General features: G+C 39.8%; 1 non-coding gene across 1 annotated transcript; it reads left to right on the forward strand.

Annotated features, from left to right (window-relative positions):
- Nucleotides 1–818: 818 nt before the first annotated feature.
- On the forward strand, nt 819–922 carry LOC115894461. The gene has a single exon (XR_004054579.1). It is a non-coding gene; the product is annotated as a small nucleolar RNA U13 (small nucleolar RNA).
- The last annotated feature ends 14,337 nt before the right edge of the window (nt 923–15,259 follow it).

Consider the following 15,259-nt stretch of genomic DNA (forward strand, 5'->3'; position numbering starts at 1 on the left):
CACTGCATCTGTAATGCCCAGAACAAAGACTGGCATGAGATTGGAAAGGCAGTGGGTCAATGAAACAATGAATGAAGAACAAACGTACGAATGATTTCAAACTGCAAAAGTACATATCATACAACTCTGGTGACCATCCTTCCTACCTCCACAGCAGAAAAGATAAAGTCCATACTCCCCAGCTTGGCACACAAGGCCCTCCTTGACTTGACCTCTCTACCACTCCTTGCTTATCTCAGTCACTCCCTTCCTTGAATTTTATGTATCAAAATATCTTGGAAAATTCCATACTCTTTATCTCTTCTATGTCTCAGCTCACTTCCTTGTGCCTGGAATGTCCTTACCCAATACTCCATCCTCTATCTCCTTTTCATCAAACTCTTTTCTCCTTTTTAAAAGCATAGAGAACACTGTCCATTGTGTTCTACCACATGGATTTAGCAAAGCTAAGCATTTTGCCATATTTACTCCAACTTTTCTTTAAGAAATAAAGCACTGAAAATATAGTTGAACCTCCTTCTTTAATCTCATCCCCTTCTCTTTTTCTTCAGAGGCATCTGTTATCTTGCTTTGGGTGTTAACCATTCACATATATATATTTCATATTTTTAATTGGGATTTTGAAAGCCACCCCACCCCCACTGGTGACTCTGATGTTTTAGCCTAGATGAAGAGTAGTCCAAAGTCCAGAGAGGTCAAGACTTGCATGAGGTCACTTAGCAAGGTAAGACCAAGATAGGTCACAAGCCCAGGACTCCTGTCTCTTAGTTTGTATTTTCCCAATACACCATGGTGCATCTTTTAAACAGCGTGTATAGATCCTTTTGAAGCTCATAAGTGTGATGATTGGGTTTTCATGCTCACGTATAAGATGTGTTTCCCTTAAACCTTGCTATAATATCAGCACAGTACCTATCTGACACAAAAAACATAAAATAAAAATTTTTAAATGGGCTGGGTGTGGTGGCTCACGCCTGTAATCCCAGCACTTCGGGAGGCCAAGGGAGATGGGTCACTTGAGGTCAGGAGTTTAAAACCAGCCAGACCCATATGGTGAAACCCCGTCTCTACTAAAAATACAAAAATTAGCCAGGCACGGTGGTGGGCGCCTGTAATCCCAGCTACTTGGGAGGCTGAGGTGGGAGAATCGCTTGAACCTAGAAGATGGAGGTTGCAGTGAGCCGAAATAGTGTCACTGCACTCCAGCCTGGATAACAAAGCTGGACTTCATCTCCAAAAAAAAAAAAATAATAATAATAATGTATATGAATGAAATAGATACCATACACTATGTCTCAGAGATAGTGCTAGACATATACACACACACACACACACACACACACACATATATATATGTATGTGTATTAGTTCATCCAACCCTCACTCTAGAGAAGAGAAACTGACACTCAGAGAGGAGGTGAAGTCACCTTCCCTGTGTTACCCAGCTAGCAGGTAGCAGAGGTAAAATTGGCCCCCCAGGGCTGCCTGACTTCTAATGCTGCCCTCTAGTGGGGACAGTATGCAAAAGACATGAGTTTTGAAAGCAGAAACCCCAAGATTGTGTCTGGTTCCTCCCATTCCTGCCCAGAGAATCCTGGGTAAGTGAAGTTCATTTAAAATATCATTTATTGAATCTTTACTAAGCACCAGCAATCTTTACACATCACCTCATTTAGTTCCCACAGCCACATTCAAAGAGAAATACTATTTTTTCTCCGTTTTCAGAGGGAGAAATTGAGACTTGGGGAGAACATACCATTAACAAGGAGCAAAGCCTGAAGCAGGACTCAGGATCACCAGCTCCAGAGACCGTGCCCCGAAATACCCCCAGCATCCTTTTTTTTTCTTCCTCTCATGGCTTGTTTTTTTCATTTCATTTTTGAAATTATCATGTAGTTTGGATATAACACATCTGATTAAAGTCTTATAGCCAAATATACAGAAACCTCTTAAAACCTAATAAGAAAACAAATTCTCCAATTAAAAATGAGCAAGAGAGCTGAACACACATTTTTATTAAAGAAGATATACAGATGGAAAATAAGCATAGGAAAAGGTGTTCAATGTCATTTGTCATTAGAAAAAATGCAAATTAAAACCACAATGAGGTACCACTACATACCTATTAAAATGGCTAAAATCCATAAATCTGAAAACACCAAAGACAAAGATGCAGAGGAATAGGAACTCTCATATTTTCTTGGTGGGAATACAAAATGGTGTAGACACTTTGGAAACTTTTAACAGTCCTCGAAATGTTAAACATAGTTACCTTATGACCAGCATTTCCACTCCTGTATGTATACCAACAGAATTGAAAATATATGTCCACACACAAAAAAAATTGTTTAAAATGTTCATAGCAATGGGCATGGTGGCACATGCCCGAAGTCTCAGCTACTTGGGAGGCTGAGGCAAAAAGATCCCCTGGCCCAGGAGTTCCAGGTCACAGTGTGCTGTGATCTTGTCTGTGAATAGCCATTGCATTCCAGCCTGGGCAACACAGAAGGACCCCACTGCTAAAAAGAAAAGAAGAAGAAATGAAATGTTCACAGCATCATTATTGACAACAGTCAAAAAGTGGAAGCAACCCAAATGTTCATTAACTTATGAATGGATATGCAAAACGTGGTATAAAGTACTTATACCTGCTACAGCATGGAGGAACCTTGAAAATAGTACGCTAAGTGAAAGACGCCATTTACTAAAGGCTCCATGTTGGATGATTCCATTTATAAAATGTCCACAATAGGCAAATCCATAGGGACAGAAAGCTTGCCAGAGGATTGGGGGAGAAGAGAAATGGCAGTGACTGTTAGAGAGTGTGGGATATCTTTATGGGGTGAAGAAAATGTTCTAAATTTAGGTAACGGTGATAGTTGCACAGCCAAGGAAATATCCTAAAGATCATTGAATTGTACACTCTGAAGGAGTAGATTGCATTGTATATGAATTATATGTCTATTCAGATAAAGTTATTAAAAATATAAAGTTGTAAAAAATGAAGTAAGGCCAACAAATATTGAAAACAATGGTGCGGAGCCAGAGTTGTGGGGCAGCCAGAAGTGTACTTTTGGTGCAAGCAGTGAGGCCATTCTGGCAGAGGTGCGCTTGCCCAAAGATTGTTTTAATGACCTAGTTAAGAATGGCTTAGGGCAGGAAAAAAAAAAAAAAAAAAAGAATGGCTGTGATGAGATTGGCTGTTTTCAAACAAACGTGAAGGACTGAGAGCAGGTGTAATGTCTATATATCATTCCTATGTTCAACCAGAAACAACTACAAAAAACCCTATATACATTTTAATAAAATATATGACCATCAAGACAAAGTGCTAAAAGTTTTTAAGAAGAAGGGGATTAAAAAAAAGAAAGTGACCAGGAATCAAATTGACATCTGATTTCTGAATAGCAACACCAGAAGCAAAAAGACAATGGAATAATGTTTTTAAATGTTTAAAGTAGCCTGAAACCATAAAACTCCTAGAGGAGAGCAAAATTATAAAGTTTCATGACATTGGTCTTGGTAATGTTTTGGGGCTGGGGGTATGACACCAAAACACAGTTAACAAAAGCAAAAACGGACAAGTGGGACTATATTAAACTAAGAAGCTTCTGGGATTGGTGCAGGGGCTCACACCTGTAATCCCAGCATTTTGGGAGGCCGAGGTGCGTGGATCTGCTGCACTCAGGAGTTTGAGACCAGCCTGGTCAACATGACAAAACCTCATTGCTACAGAAAGTACAAAAATTTAGCCAGGTGTAGTGCCCTGCCTGTGATCCCAGCTACTCAGGAGGCTGAAGTGGGAGGGTAGCTTGAGCTCAGGAGGTTGAAGCTGCAGTGAGCTGAGGAGCCAAGGGTGCACCACTGCACTTCAGCCTGGGTGACCAAGTGAGACTGTGTCTCAAAAATAAATAAATAAATACCCTTCTACACAACAAAGAAAATAGCAAACAGAGTGAAAGGACAATGTGAATTGTCAGGGAACTGCAAATCAAAACCACAGTGAGAGGTCACCTCACGCCTGTTAGGAGGTCTGTTATACAAAAATCATAAAGAAAATAACAGATGTTGGTGAGGATGTGGAGAAAATTGGAATCCCTTTGCCCTGTTGCTGGGAATGTAGAATGGTGCAGCCACTACAGAAAACAGTATGGAGATTCTTCAAAAAATTAAAAATAGAACTACCCTAAGATCTAGCAATCTCACTTCTGAGCATTTATCCAAAAAAATTTCAATCAGGATCTCAAAGAGGTATTTGCATTCCCATGTTCCTTGCAGGGTACTCAGAATATCCAAGTGGTAGAAGCAATCCAAATGTCCACTGACAGATAAGTGGATAAAACGTGGTGTACACATATAGTGGAATATTATGCAGCCTTAAAAAAGGAGGCCCTATCACATGCTAAACGTGGATGAACCTTGTGATATTAGACTAAGTGAAATAAGCAGTCACAGAATGACAAATGGTGCTCAATTTCACTTATGTGAGATATAAGATGTGAAGATGATGGGTCTATCAGGTGAACCTGTTGACTGATACCCACCACTGAGTGTTAGAAAGAGGTGGTAGGCCATCCACTTTCCAAGCTCTGCTTATGTATTTTTATTTTTATTTTGGAGACGGGGCCTCATTTGGTTGCCCAGGCTGGTCTCAAATTCCTGGCTTCAATTGATCCTCCCGCTTCGGCCTCCCACAATGCTGGGATTACAGGTGTGAACAACTGTGCCTGGTCTTCTGCTTATGTACTGAAGAACTTTCATACCTTGAAGAACTTTTATGTTCAAAGACTGACATGGTGAAAATGCCTTTTTAAAAATTGTGGTATTTCTAAAGTATGATGTAGTCTAATGTAGGAAAATGAAACATAAGACAACTGAACATATTTAAAAATTTTCAAGAAAAATGTTTAAACTTAGAATTTTATATCTAATCATATTGTTACTTCAAAGTGAAAATAAAAATATTTACAGAAGATATGCCATCTAAATACACTTTGAAAGCACTCTTGGAGGAAAAAACAAATGAAATGAAAAAATTAATTTAGATCCTTTCCTCCACTGATCGTGAAAAGAAAAACAAATTAATTTAGATTGATGCCTTATGAAATCCAGCACTTGAGCTGCAGTTATTTATCAAACTGATTTGAAAACTTATGTACACACAAAATCCCATACATTAATGCTGTTATCAGCTTTTTTCAAATTAATATAACCATCAGAAAGTGAGAGCAACCAAGATATTCTTCAATTGGAAAATGGATAAACAAACTGTCATCCAACCAAACAATGGATTACTATTCAGCCATTAAAAGGAATTAGCTATCAAACCATACAAAAACATGTGCAAGTCGAATGCATATTGTTAGGTGGAGGAAACCTGTTTGAAAAGTCTCCATTTATATGGCATTCTGGAAAAGGCAAAGCTATAGAGACAGCAAACAGATCAGTGGTTGCCTGGCATTTGGGAAAGGGGGAAGGTTGAGTAGGTGATGCACAGGGCACTTTTTGGGGAAATGAAACTATTCAGAGTGATATTGTACACGTGAATAAGTGACATTATTCGTTTGTCAAAACATATAGAACTTTACAGTATGAAGAGTAAACTCTAATGCCTGCAAATTAAATAAAAATCATTTAGAAAGTTGAAGGATACTAATACCATAAAAACCCTAGAAGAAAATCTAGGTAGTACCATTCAGGACATAGGCATGGGCAAGGACTTCATGTCTAAAACACCAAAAGCAACGGCAGCAAAAGCAAAAATTGACAAATGGGATTTAATTAAACTAAAGAGCTTTTGCACAGCAAAAGAAACTACCATCAGAGTGAATAGGCAACCTACAGAATGGGAGAAAATTTTTGCAACCTACTCATCTGACAAAGGGCTAATATCCAGAATCTACAAAGAACTCAAACAAATATACGAGAAAAAAACAAACAACCCCATCAAAAAGTGGGGAAAGGATATGAACAGACATTTCTCAAAAGAAGATATTCATACAGCCAACAGACACATGAAAAAATGCTCATCGTCACTCGCCATCAGAGAAATGCAAATCAAAACCACAATGAGATACCATCTCACACCAGTTAGAATGGCAATCATTAAGAAGTCAGGAAACAACAGGTGTTGGAGAGGATGTGGAGAAATAGGAACACTTTTACACTGTTGGTGGGATTGTAAACTAGTTCAACCATTATGGAAAACAGTATGGCAATTCCTCAAGGATCTAGAACTAGATGTACCATATGACCCAGCCATCCCACTACTGGGTATATACCCAAAGGATTATAAATTATTCTACTACAAAGACACATGCACACGTATGTTTATTGCGGCACTATTCACAATAGCAAAGACTTGGAATCAACCCAAATGTCCATCTGTGACAGACTGGATTAAGAAAATGTGGCACATATACACCATGGAATACTATGCAGCCATAAAAAAGGATGAGTTTGCGTCCTTTGTGGGGACATGGATGCAGCTGGAAACCATCATTCTTAGCAAACTATCACAAGAAGAGAAAACCAAACACCGCATGTTCTCACTCATAGGTGGGAACTGAACAATGAGATCACTTGGACTCGGGAAGGGGAACATCACGCACTGGGGCCTATCATGGGGAGGGGGGAGGGGGGAGGAGGGAGGGATTGCATTGGGGAGTTATACATGATATAAATGATGAATTGATGGGTGCTGACGAGTTGATGGGTGCAGCACACCAACATGGCATAAGTATACATATGTAACAAACCTGCACGTTATGCACATGTACCCTAGAACTTAAAGTATAATAAAAAAAAAATTATATTATTAAAAAAAATAAAAAATAAAAAAATAAAAAAAAATAAAAAAAAAAAAAAAAGAAAGAAAGTTGAAGGATACCTAGGTAGGATGAAGACTGAGGCACAAGAATTTGCGCATGAAATATGTGAATGAATGAAATGCATGAAATAACCTCACTGATAAGAGTGCTGACCAAAGTGACCTTGAAAATGAATGGAGACTATATGACTTAAAGCAAAAGGAACTTTTAAAAGGAACTTTACTGTACTTTAATAGGTAAAATTGTTTCCCTTAGGGGCATAGGTTCACAATTTTGAAGCCACTAAACACATATATAGATATTGATCAATTGAGTAAATGTATAGCAGATGTTGGGAGCCAGGCTTCTCACTGGTTGGAGGTTACAGACAAGTTACAGGGAAGGTTAGAATGATACATGATAAATTAGAGTAGGAGGCATCAATATGAACTCGTGGGTAGCCTAATATTGATACAAATGGACACATTTATGGATATGCATATGTACATTGGTAAGTATACACACATATATTTTCTTGCTCTGTCAGCTAAGAGGGCCTGACACTGCAGTATCAATTAGCACACCCATGCCCAGATCTTGCTGTCTATCACCATTCTCCAATAAAAAGAACCAGGGCTATTTGGAGAAACAGCTGATTCTAGGGCTGGGGCAGGAAATATACAAGATGATCCTGGGACTTCTTGTAGTGCCAGAAAGTGAAGAAGTGCTAAACACACTCACATATAACAATGGGGCTGTGTCAAAGGGACACATGAATCAACATAAAGAGTTGCTCCCAAGAATTAGAGCGAAATAATGATAACAATAATAATGCAGAATTGAATTATAATTCACGGCATAAACATCCATTGGTTCATACTAATGTAAGTAAATGATTAAATAAATAAGTGTGGGAGAATAGGTAAGCTTCCTATGCAGAAGAATTCCAAGTAATTTATGTAGATGTTCCTTCCTCGAGGAGGTGGAGCATAACTGCACACTACTTAGGTTGGGCTGCACGTAATTGTTTCCTTCCAGGAGCACAATATGGCAAGGAGGGTGGGAAGCATAGCTTTATGGTGGAGAAACTGGCAAGCAGTACCTTGCCAGCTGATAAACATTAACATCAACAATAATAAGTCATTTAGATAGTATGAATCCCTGATATGATGTGATGAGAATGGCACTTTCTCTGTGATCTTCTTCTCCAAAACTCCAAATCCCAGTTGAATCAAAAACAAAACAACAACAACAACAACAAACCCAGCAAACCTCAACTGAGAGACATTCTACACAACAGCTGGTCAGTACTTTTCAAATCTGTCAAGGTCATCAAAAACAAGAAAAGCCTGGGAAACTGTCACAGTCTACAGGAGCCTTAGAAGACATGAGGATAAAATATAATGTGGTATCTTGGATGGGATCCTGAACTGGCAAAAGGACATAGGTGAAAACTAAGGACATCTGAGTAAGGGATGGATTTTAGTTAATAATAACCTAGCAATATTGGTTCATTAGTTGTGACAAATGTACCATATTAATGTAGGGTGTTCATAGGGAATGAGTGTGGGGCTTATGCACATTGTCTGTACTATCTTTGCAACTTTTCTGTAATTTAAACTATTCTAAAATAAAAAGTTCATTTAAAAATAAAATTTAAATTTAAAAAATAATGTAAAAATTGCTTTTTAAACTTTTGTGTATAGTTCTATGCATTTTAACACATGCATAGATTTGTATAATGACCACCACAATCAGGGTACAGAATAGTTCCATCCCTTTCAAAAACTCTCTCCTGCTATCCCTGTGTACTCATACCCTCCTGCCATCCATCCCCTGGCAACCACTAATTTGTTCTTCATCACTATTAATATTGTCTCTTCAAAAGTATAACATAAGTGGAATCATATAGTATGCGACATTTTGAGGCTGACTTCCTTCACTCGGGTTATGCTTTTGAGATTCATTCAAGTTGCTGTGGATATTTATTGCTAAGTAATATTTCATTGTACAGATATGCCACAGTTTGTTTATCCATGTACCTGTGAAGGAGATTTGGATTGTTTCTAGTGTTTGATGATTACAATAGAGCTACTATAGACATTCAAGTACATTCCACACCTGTGAAAGAAATAGAGAAAAAAAGTCATGTACATGTCTTTGGGTGTATTACCACCACTACTTTCATTTTTCTTGGATAAACACTCAACAATGGAATAGCTAGCTCATATCATAGGGTATATTTAACTTTGTAAGAGACTGTCGAACTGTTTTCTTGAGTGGTATCACCCGTTGGTGTTCACACCAGCAGTGTATGAGTGTTCTGGTTGCTCCACAGACTCTCCAGCATTTGGTATTATCGGTATTATTTTATTTTAGCCATTAATATTTAAAAATCTAAGTATACCTGCATGTTTATGTTTCCAGAAACAATGCATTGTGTCTTTACATTTTATCTATGTGGAATAATACTAAATAGATATATAATACATATTATATATGTAATATATAATATATTATATACATTATATATAATATATATATCTTTTGAGACAGAGTCTCGCTCTGTCACCCAGGCTGAAGAACAGTGGTGCAATCTTGGCTCAGTGCAACCTCCGCCTCCTGGGTTCAAGCAATTCTCCTGCCTCGGCCTCCTGAGTAGCTGGAACTACAGATGCACACCACCATGCCTGGCTAATTTTTTGTATTTTTAATAGAGACAGGGTTTCATCATGTTGGTCAGGCTGGTCTCAAACTCCTGACCTCGTGGTCCACCCATCTCAGCCTCCCAAAGTGCTGGGATTACAGGCATGAGCCACCGCACCTGGCCACGAAATATATTCTTTTGATACTCGCTTTTTATTCTTTCAATGTTGCTTTTGAGATTTTTAGCATTGATTCACATACATCTAGTTCACTCACGATAACTGCAATATGGTGTGCTATTTTACAAATATATTAAAGTATTTATGCAAGTCCCCTAGGGATGGCCATCCAGCTTGTTTCCAATTTCTTACTGCCTAAGACAGTGCTAAAATGGACATCCTGATCCATATCATTTTGCACATAAATGTGAGACATTTACATCCTAGAGAGAATCACCAGGACAGTGATTATCAAACCTTTTGGTTTCAGGACCCCTTTACACTTTTAAAAATCACTGAGGACCCCAAAGAGCTTTTGGTTATGCATATTATACCTGCCAGTGTTGACCCTATTCGAAACTAAAACTGAGAAAATGTTAGGTATTTATTTAATAATTTTATAAATAGTGTTACTTTAATTTTTTTAAATGACACATACAAGATAAACAAGTATATGTTCATTTCAAAAACAAAAAGATTAGAGGGAAGAGTGAAAGTGTCTTATACTTTTAAAAATCTCTAATGTCTAGCTCAAGAAATTGAATTCTCATATCTGCTTCTGCATTTAATCTGTGATATCACATATTATTTAACTTCCAGAAAACTCTACTGTACACTCACGATATAATGAGAATGAAAAAGCAAAATAGCATCTTAATGTTATTATGAAAATAGCTGTGGCTTCATGGACCCCTGCCAGGGCACTGGGGAGAGAACTTTGAGAACTGTTGTCCCAGGTTACACATCTGGAAGAGGAATTGCTGGGCTATGTAGTTGATACTGTCTAATTGCTTTTCTTTTTTTATTCTTTTTTTCTTTTTATTTTACCTTAAGTTCTGGGATACATGTGCTGAACGTGCAGGTTTGTTACATAAGTATACATCTGCCTTGGTGGTTTGCTGCACCTATCAACCCATCATCTAGGTTTTCAGACCCGCATACATTAGGTATTTGTCCTAATGCTCTCCCTGCCCTTCCCCCCTTGCCCCTGACAGGCCCTGGTGTGTGATGTTCCCCTCCTTGTGTCCATGTGATCTCATTGTTCAACTTCCTCTTATGAGTGAGAACATGCGGTGTTTGGTTTTCTGTTCTTGTGTTAGTTTTCTGAGAATGATGGTTTCCAGCTTCATCCCATGTGCCTGCAAAGGACATGAACTCATTCTTTTTTATGGCTGCACAGTATTCCATGGTATATATGTACCATATTTGCTTTATCCAGTCTATCATTGATGGGCATTTGGGTTGGTTCCAAGTCTTTGTTATTGTAAATAGTGCTGCAATAAACATGTGTGTGCATGTGTCTTTATAGTAGAATGATTTATAATCCTTTGGGTATATACCCAGTAATGGGATTGCTGGGTCAAATGGTATTTCTGGTTCTATATCCTTGAGGAATCGCCACATTGTCTTCTACAAAGGTTGAACTAATTTACACTTCCGCCAACAGTGTAAAAGCGTTCCTAGCTCTCCATATCCTCTCCAGCATCTGTTGCTTCCAGACTTTTTAATGATCGCCATTCTGACTAGCATGAAATATCTCGTTGTGGTTTTGATTTGCATTTCTCCAATGACCAGTGATGATGAGCATTTTTTCATGTGTCTGTTGGCTGCATAAATGACTTCTTTTGAGAAGTGTCTGTTCATATCCTTTGCCCACTTTTTGATGGGGTTTTTTTTTCTCGTGAATTTGTTTAAGTTCCTTGTAGATTGTTTTTCAAACATATACTTTCACTAGCAGCACATGTGAGTTCCCATGTCTTTATATCCTCAGCAGTACTTAATGCCATCAGGCTTTTTAATATTTGCCCAATCTGATGGGCATGAAATCATGTCTCATTGTTGTTTTAATATGAACTTCTTGATTATTGGTAGACTAACTCTTGCACTATCTTTGCACACTTGGCCCAGGCTGCCCCTTTTGGTTTAGACCGTATTCTGCGAGAGAAGGCTGATGCTTACCTTGTTCAGAGTCTGGCATGGACGTGGCACTCAGTATAGTGATTGTTATTTTAACATGTTATTATTTGTGGCATCATACAGACATCAAAACACTTCATCTTGTGTAGATTATTGTACCAATCTCATTGGTTTTGATTTCCTGTTATTATGTCTATCTGCCTTATAAGGAAGGCCCTGCTTTAAGGCAAGGATTATTTTTTATTCATTTCTTTTTATTCTTTCAGATTAGCTTCTTAGGAAAGGTTTACTTATGGATATGTAAATTTTTACTTATATATCAAGGGACATAGTCTTCCCTCGAGACCTGGACAGTCCAAGGAGGAGTGACACTCTGGTATCATTCCAGGCAGACATTTCTTCTCCCTTCTTGGTCTGGCCTTGTTGCCAGCATGCTGGAGGGGCAGCACTGTGCCATGTTGGGTTACCCTCCAAGTGGCAGCATTCATTCTAGGGCAGAGGGCCAACACTGCTTTCCCTAGTAAGAGAGGAAAAGCCACTTAGCCTTTCATCCTGCATGCATTTCTCATCCTGGTAGGCAGAATAATGGCCCCCCCAAAGATGTCCAGGCCAGAGACAGAGATGCAGAAGTTGGGGTCATAAGAGCAATGAGCCAAGCAGCAAGCATCCTCTAGATGCTGGAAAGGTCAGGGAAACAGATTCTCCTTTAGAGCCTCCAGAAAGAAAAGCAGCTCTGCCAACCCATTTTGGACTTCTGATGGCCAGAGTTGTAAGATAATTAACTTGCATTGTTTTAACTAAGTTCATGGCAATTTGTTATAGCAGCAAAATAGAAACTAATACAATCATATACCCAGAGACAGCATTTGCCTCCTTATAACACATGCTTATGTATGAACGAGTTTTCCTTAGAACAATCCAGTCATTTTATTTTAACCTACTTCTTCTAAGTTTGGCTTCCCTACCAGACCATTAGAAAGCAGGCTCCTTGGCTGTCTCATGTACTATTGTGCCTATCTCCAGTGTCCTTGTCCATCTGGTTACCCACTACAGCCCAAAAACCTGTCATGGGGCCTGGCACAAAGTAGGCTCTTGAAAAATATTTGTTGAGGGAATAGTACATCTTGACATATTGTTCCAGTTATCTATTGCTGTGTAATAAACTACTTTCAAAATGTAGTAGCTTAATACAACAATATTTATCTTGCTCATGAGCTCTGCAATTTGGGTAGGGCTCAGCAGGAACAGCTTGTGTCTGATCTACTTGGCATCAGCTGGGACAGCTCAAATGCTTTGGGCTGGTATCATCTGAAGGCCCAATCACTACCATGCTGGTTGCCAGCTGGGACCTGAGCTGGGGCTGGGGCCAGAACACATACATGTGTCTTCTCCAGGTGGCACTTGGCTTCCTTCCAAAATGGTGGCTGGGTTCCAAGGGTGAGCATCTCAAGACATCCGTCCAAAGTTGTGTTATCTTTTAAGTCTCAGCACAGAAGTCACATAGTGCTACCTTCCCAACTGTCACAATCCCAACCAGATTCAAGGGGTGAGATGGTGGGCGGGCAACATGGATGCAGAACACATGGGATGGGACACATTGGTGCAGCCATCTTTGGGAAATGCAATCTGCCACATACATATTCATCACTTACAGACATTTATGAAGTATGCTCCATATGCTGAACACTGGGTTTACAATGGTGAATCATACAGATGGGGTTTCGGTTGCCATGGAGTTTGCATTTCAGTTGGAGTGTTGTAGGGGGAGGATTTAGACACGTAAACAAATACATAAGATAAAACCTGTATGCATGGGTTAGAAGGAGGATGCTGTTTATATACATCGGTCAGGGAAGGCCTTTCTGGGAATGTAAAAACTTCCTGAGGCTGGACTAACTAGAAGGAGCCATCTGTGCCAAGAACTGTGGGCAGAATGCTCCAAGCAGAGGAAATCACAAATATCATGGGATAAAGTTGGCATGACACAGGAAGAAAGGCCACATGGCTAGCATGGAAAGATCTCAGGGTGCAAAGTAACGATGGAGAGGCAGGTGGAGGCCAGATCATATAAGAATATACTGAACAACTTGGATTTGACTCCTGAGTGCAACAGAAAGCCATTGGAGACTCTTCAGCAGTAGCACGATCTAAGTTACATTTTTTAAAACATCATTCACTCTTTCAAAAAACAAAACTCTGGTAGCCTACTTTGAAACAGACGTGTGGAGAATTCTATGCACCACCACCATTTCCATTCATTCATTCATTCATTCATTCTTTTGTTCATGATACTTTGTAATTATTATATAGTCAGAAATACACATGCATATAAATCAATATGCTGAAATTAAGTATTACAGGTTTTAAATCATGTCTTTCCATTAATACATATATATTGAATGCCCCCCAAATATTGATATTAACAAGCACTCTTCACCTTTGCCTGGAGTTTGGTGGAGGAAGTTAGAAGGACAGTAAGGATCCTGGGGATGGCAATCTGTGGCTCCTACAAGCCAGGATTAGCTGTGTGTACTTGGAAATCATAAGCTGCAGCACTTAGCCTGGACACATTAAAATATTTTACCTTTTTTTCTATCTTGAGATGGGGTCACACTCTGTCACCCAGGCTGGAGTGCATGGGGTGTGATCATGTCTCACGTAACCTGAGACTCCTGGACTTAAGCGATCCTCCTGCTTCAGCCTCCCAAAGTGTTAGGGTTACAGGTGTGAGCTGCCACACCTGGCCCTTTTATAACATTTGAACATTTGACTCTAGCCTTTCCCTGCTGCCAGGACAAGGTCTAGGAGAAGCCACAGATGTGAGCTCCAGGGTGGGCTGGTTAACTATTCAGGTGGATCACAGTAAATGGAAACCCAACTTCATCCTAGTGGTTCTGCCCCAGAAGGCCAGTGTACGTTCACAGGTGGCCGGCAATGTCACCTGAACATTCTGCAGAGATTCTCCCTGGAAAAGAGCTAGAGAAAGCGGTGTCCCTGCCACCCCACACAAATCTGCTTGGTGACTGGGCCCAGTGGGGAGGGGATTTGCTCAGCATGCTGGGTGGAAGTTGCCCTGCCAGAGAACTCCGGCTTCAATTAAAGCCATTAAAGAGGATGAAGCCAAGGACCATATCCCCTGTTGGGCCCCTTCCACCAGAAGTCTGTGCTTGCAGAGCTGAGCTTTGAGGAGGGGGGGTGCTGTGAAAGCCTCCAGCCAGCAAGCATTCATGGGGCCAGCGCCCACTTTCCACTCAGCAGAGCTATGTCCAAATAAACAGCCCATTTCCACCCCCGCCCGCCAAGCTCATCAAAAAAATCTGGGGTTTCAGACACAGTGGGCCAGCTTAGGAGTAAATACTCCAGAGTGCACTTTACTTGTGATCACTCTCTAACTAAGTCCGGTTAGGCCTCTAGGGTGAGCAACCATCCGGTTTGCCCAGCACTGAGGGGTTTCCCAGGTCTTGTAATGTTAAAATTGAGAAAGTCCCAGACACATCAGAAAGAGAGGGTCACCCCACCTCTTTACCTCAATGCCCTCCAGCTGTGATGCCAAAACAAAGACCAGCTGCACTCTTTTCCCAAGTTGCTGTAACTCCTAGGAGTCACCAATTTATACCCAGTTGTCTTAGATACAAGTCCTTTCCCCTAGATTTCCCTGTAATATCATTA

Source organism: Rhinopithecus roxellana, chromosome 17 (genome assembly GCF_007565055.1).
Source record: "Rhinopithecus roxellana isolate Shanxi Qingling chromosome 17, ASM756505v1, whole genome shotgun sequence".
Classification (NCBI taxonomy): domain Eukaryota; kingdom Metazoa; phylum Chordata; class Mammalia; order Primates; family Cercopithecidae; genus Rhinopithecus; species Rhinopithecus roxellana.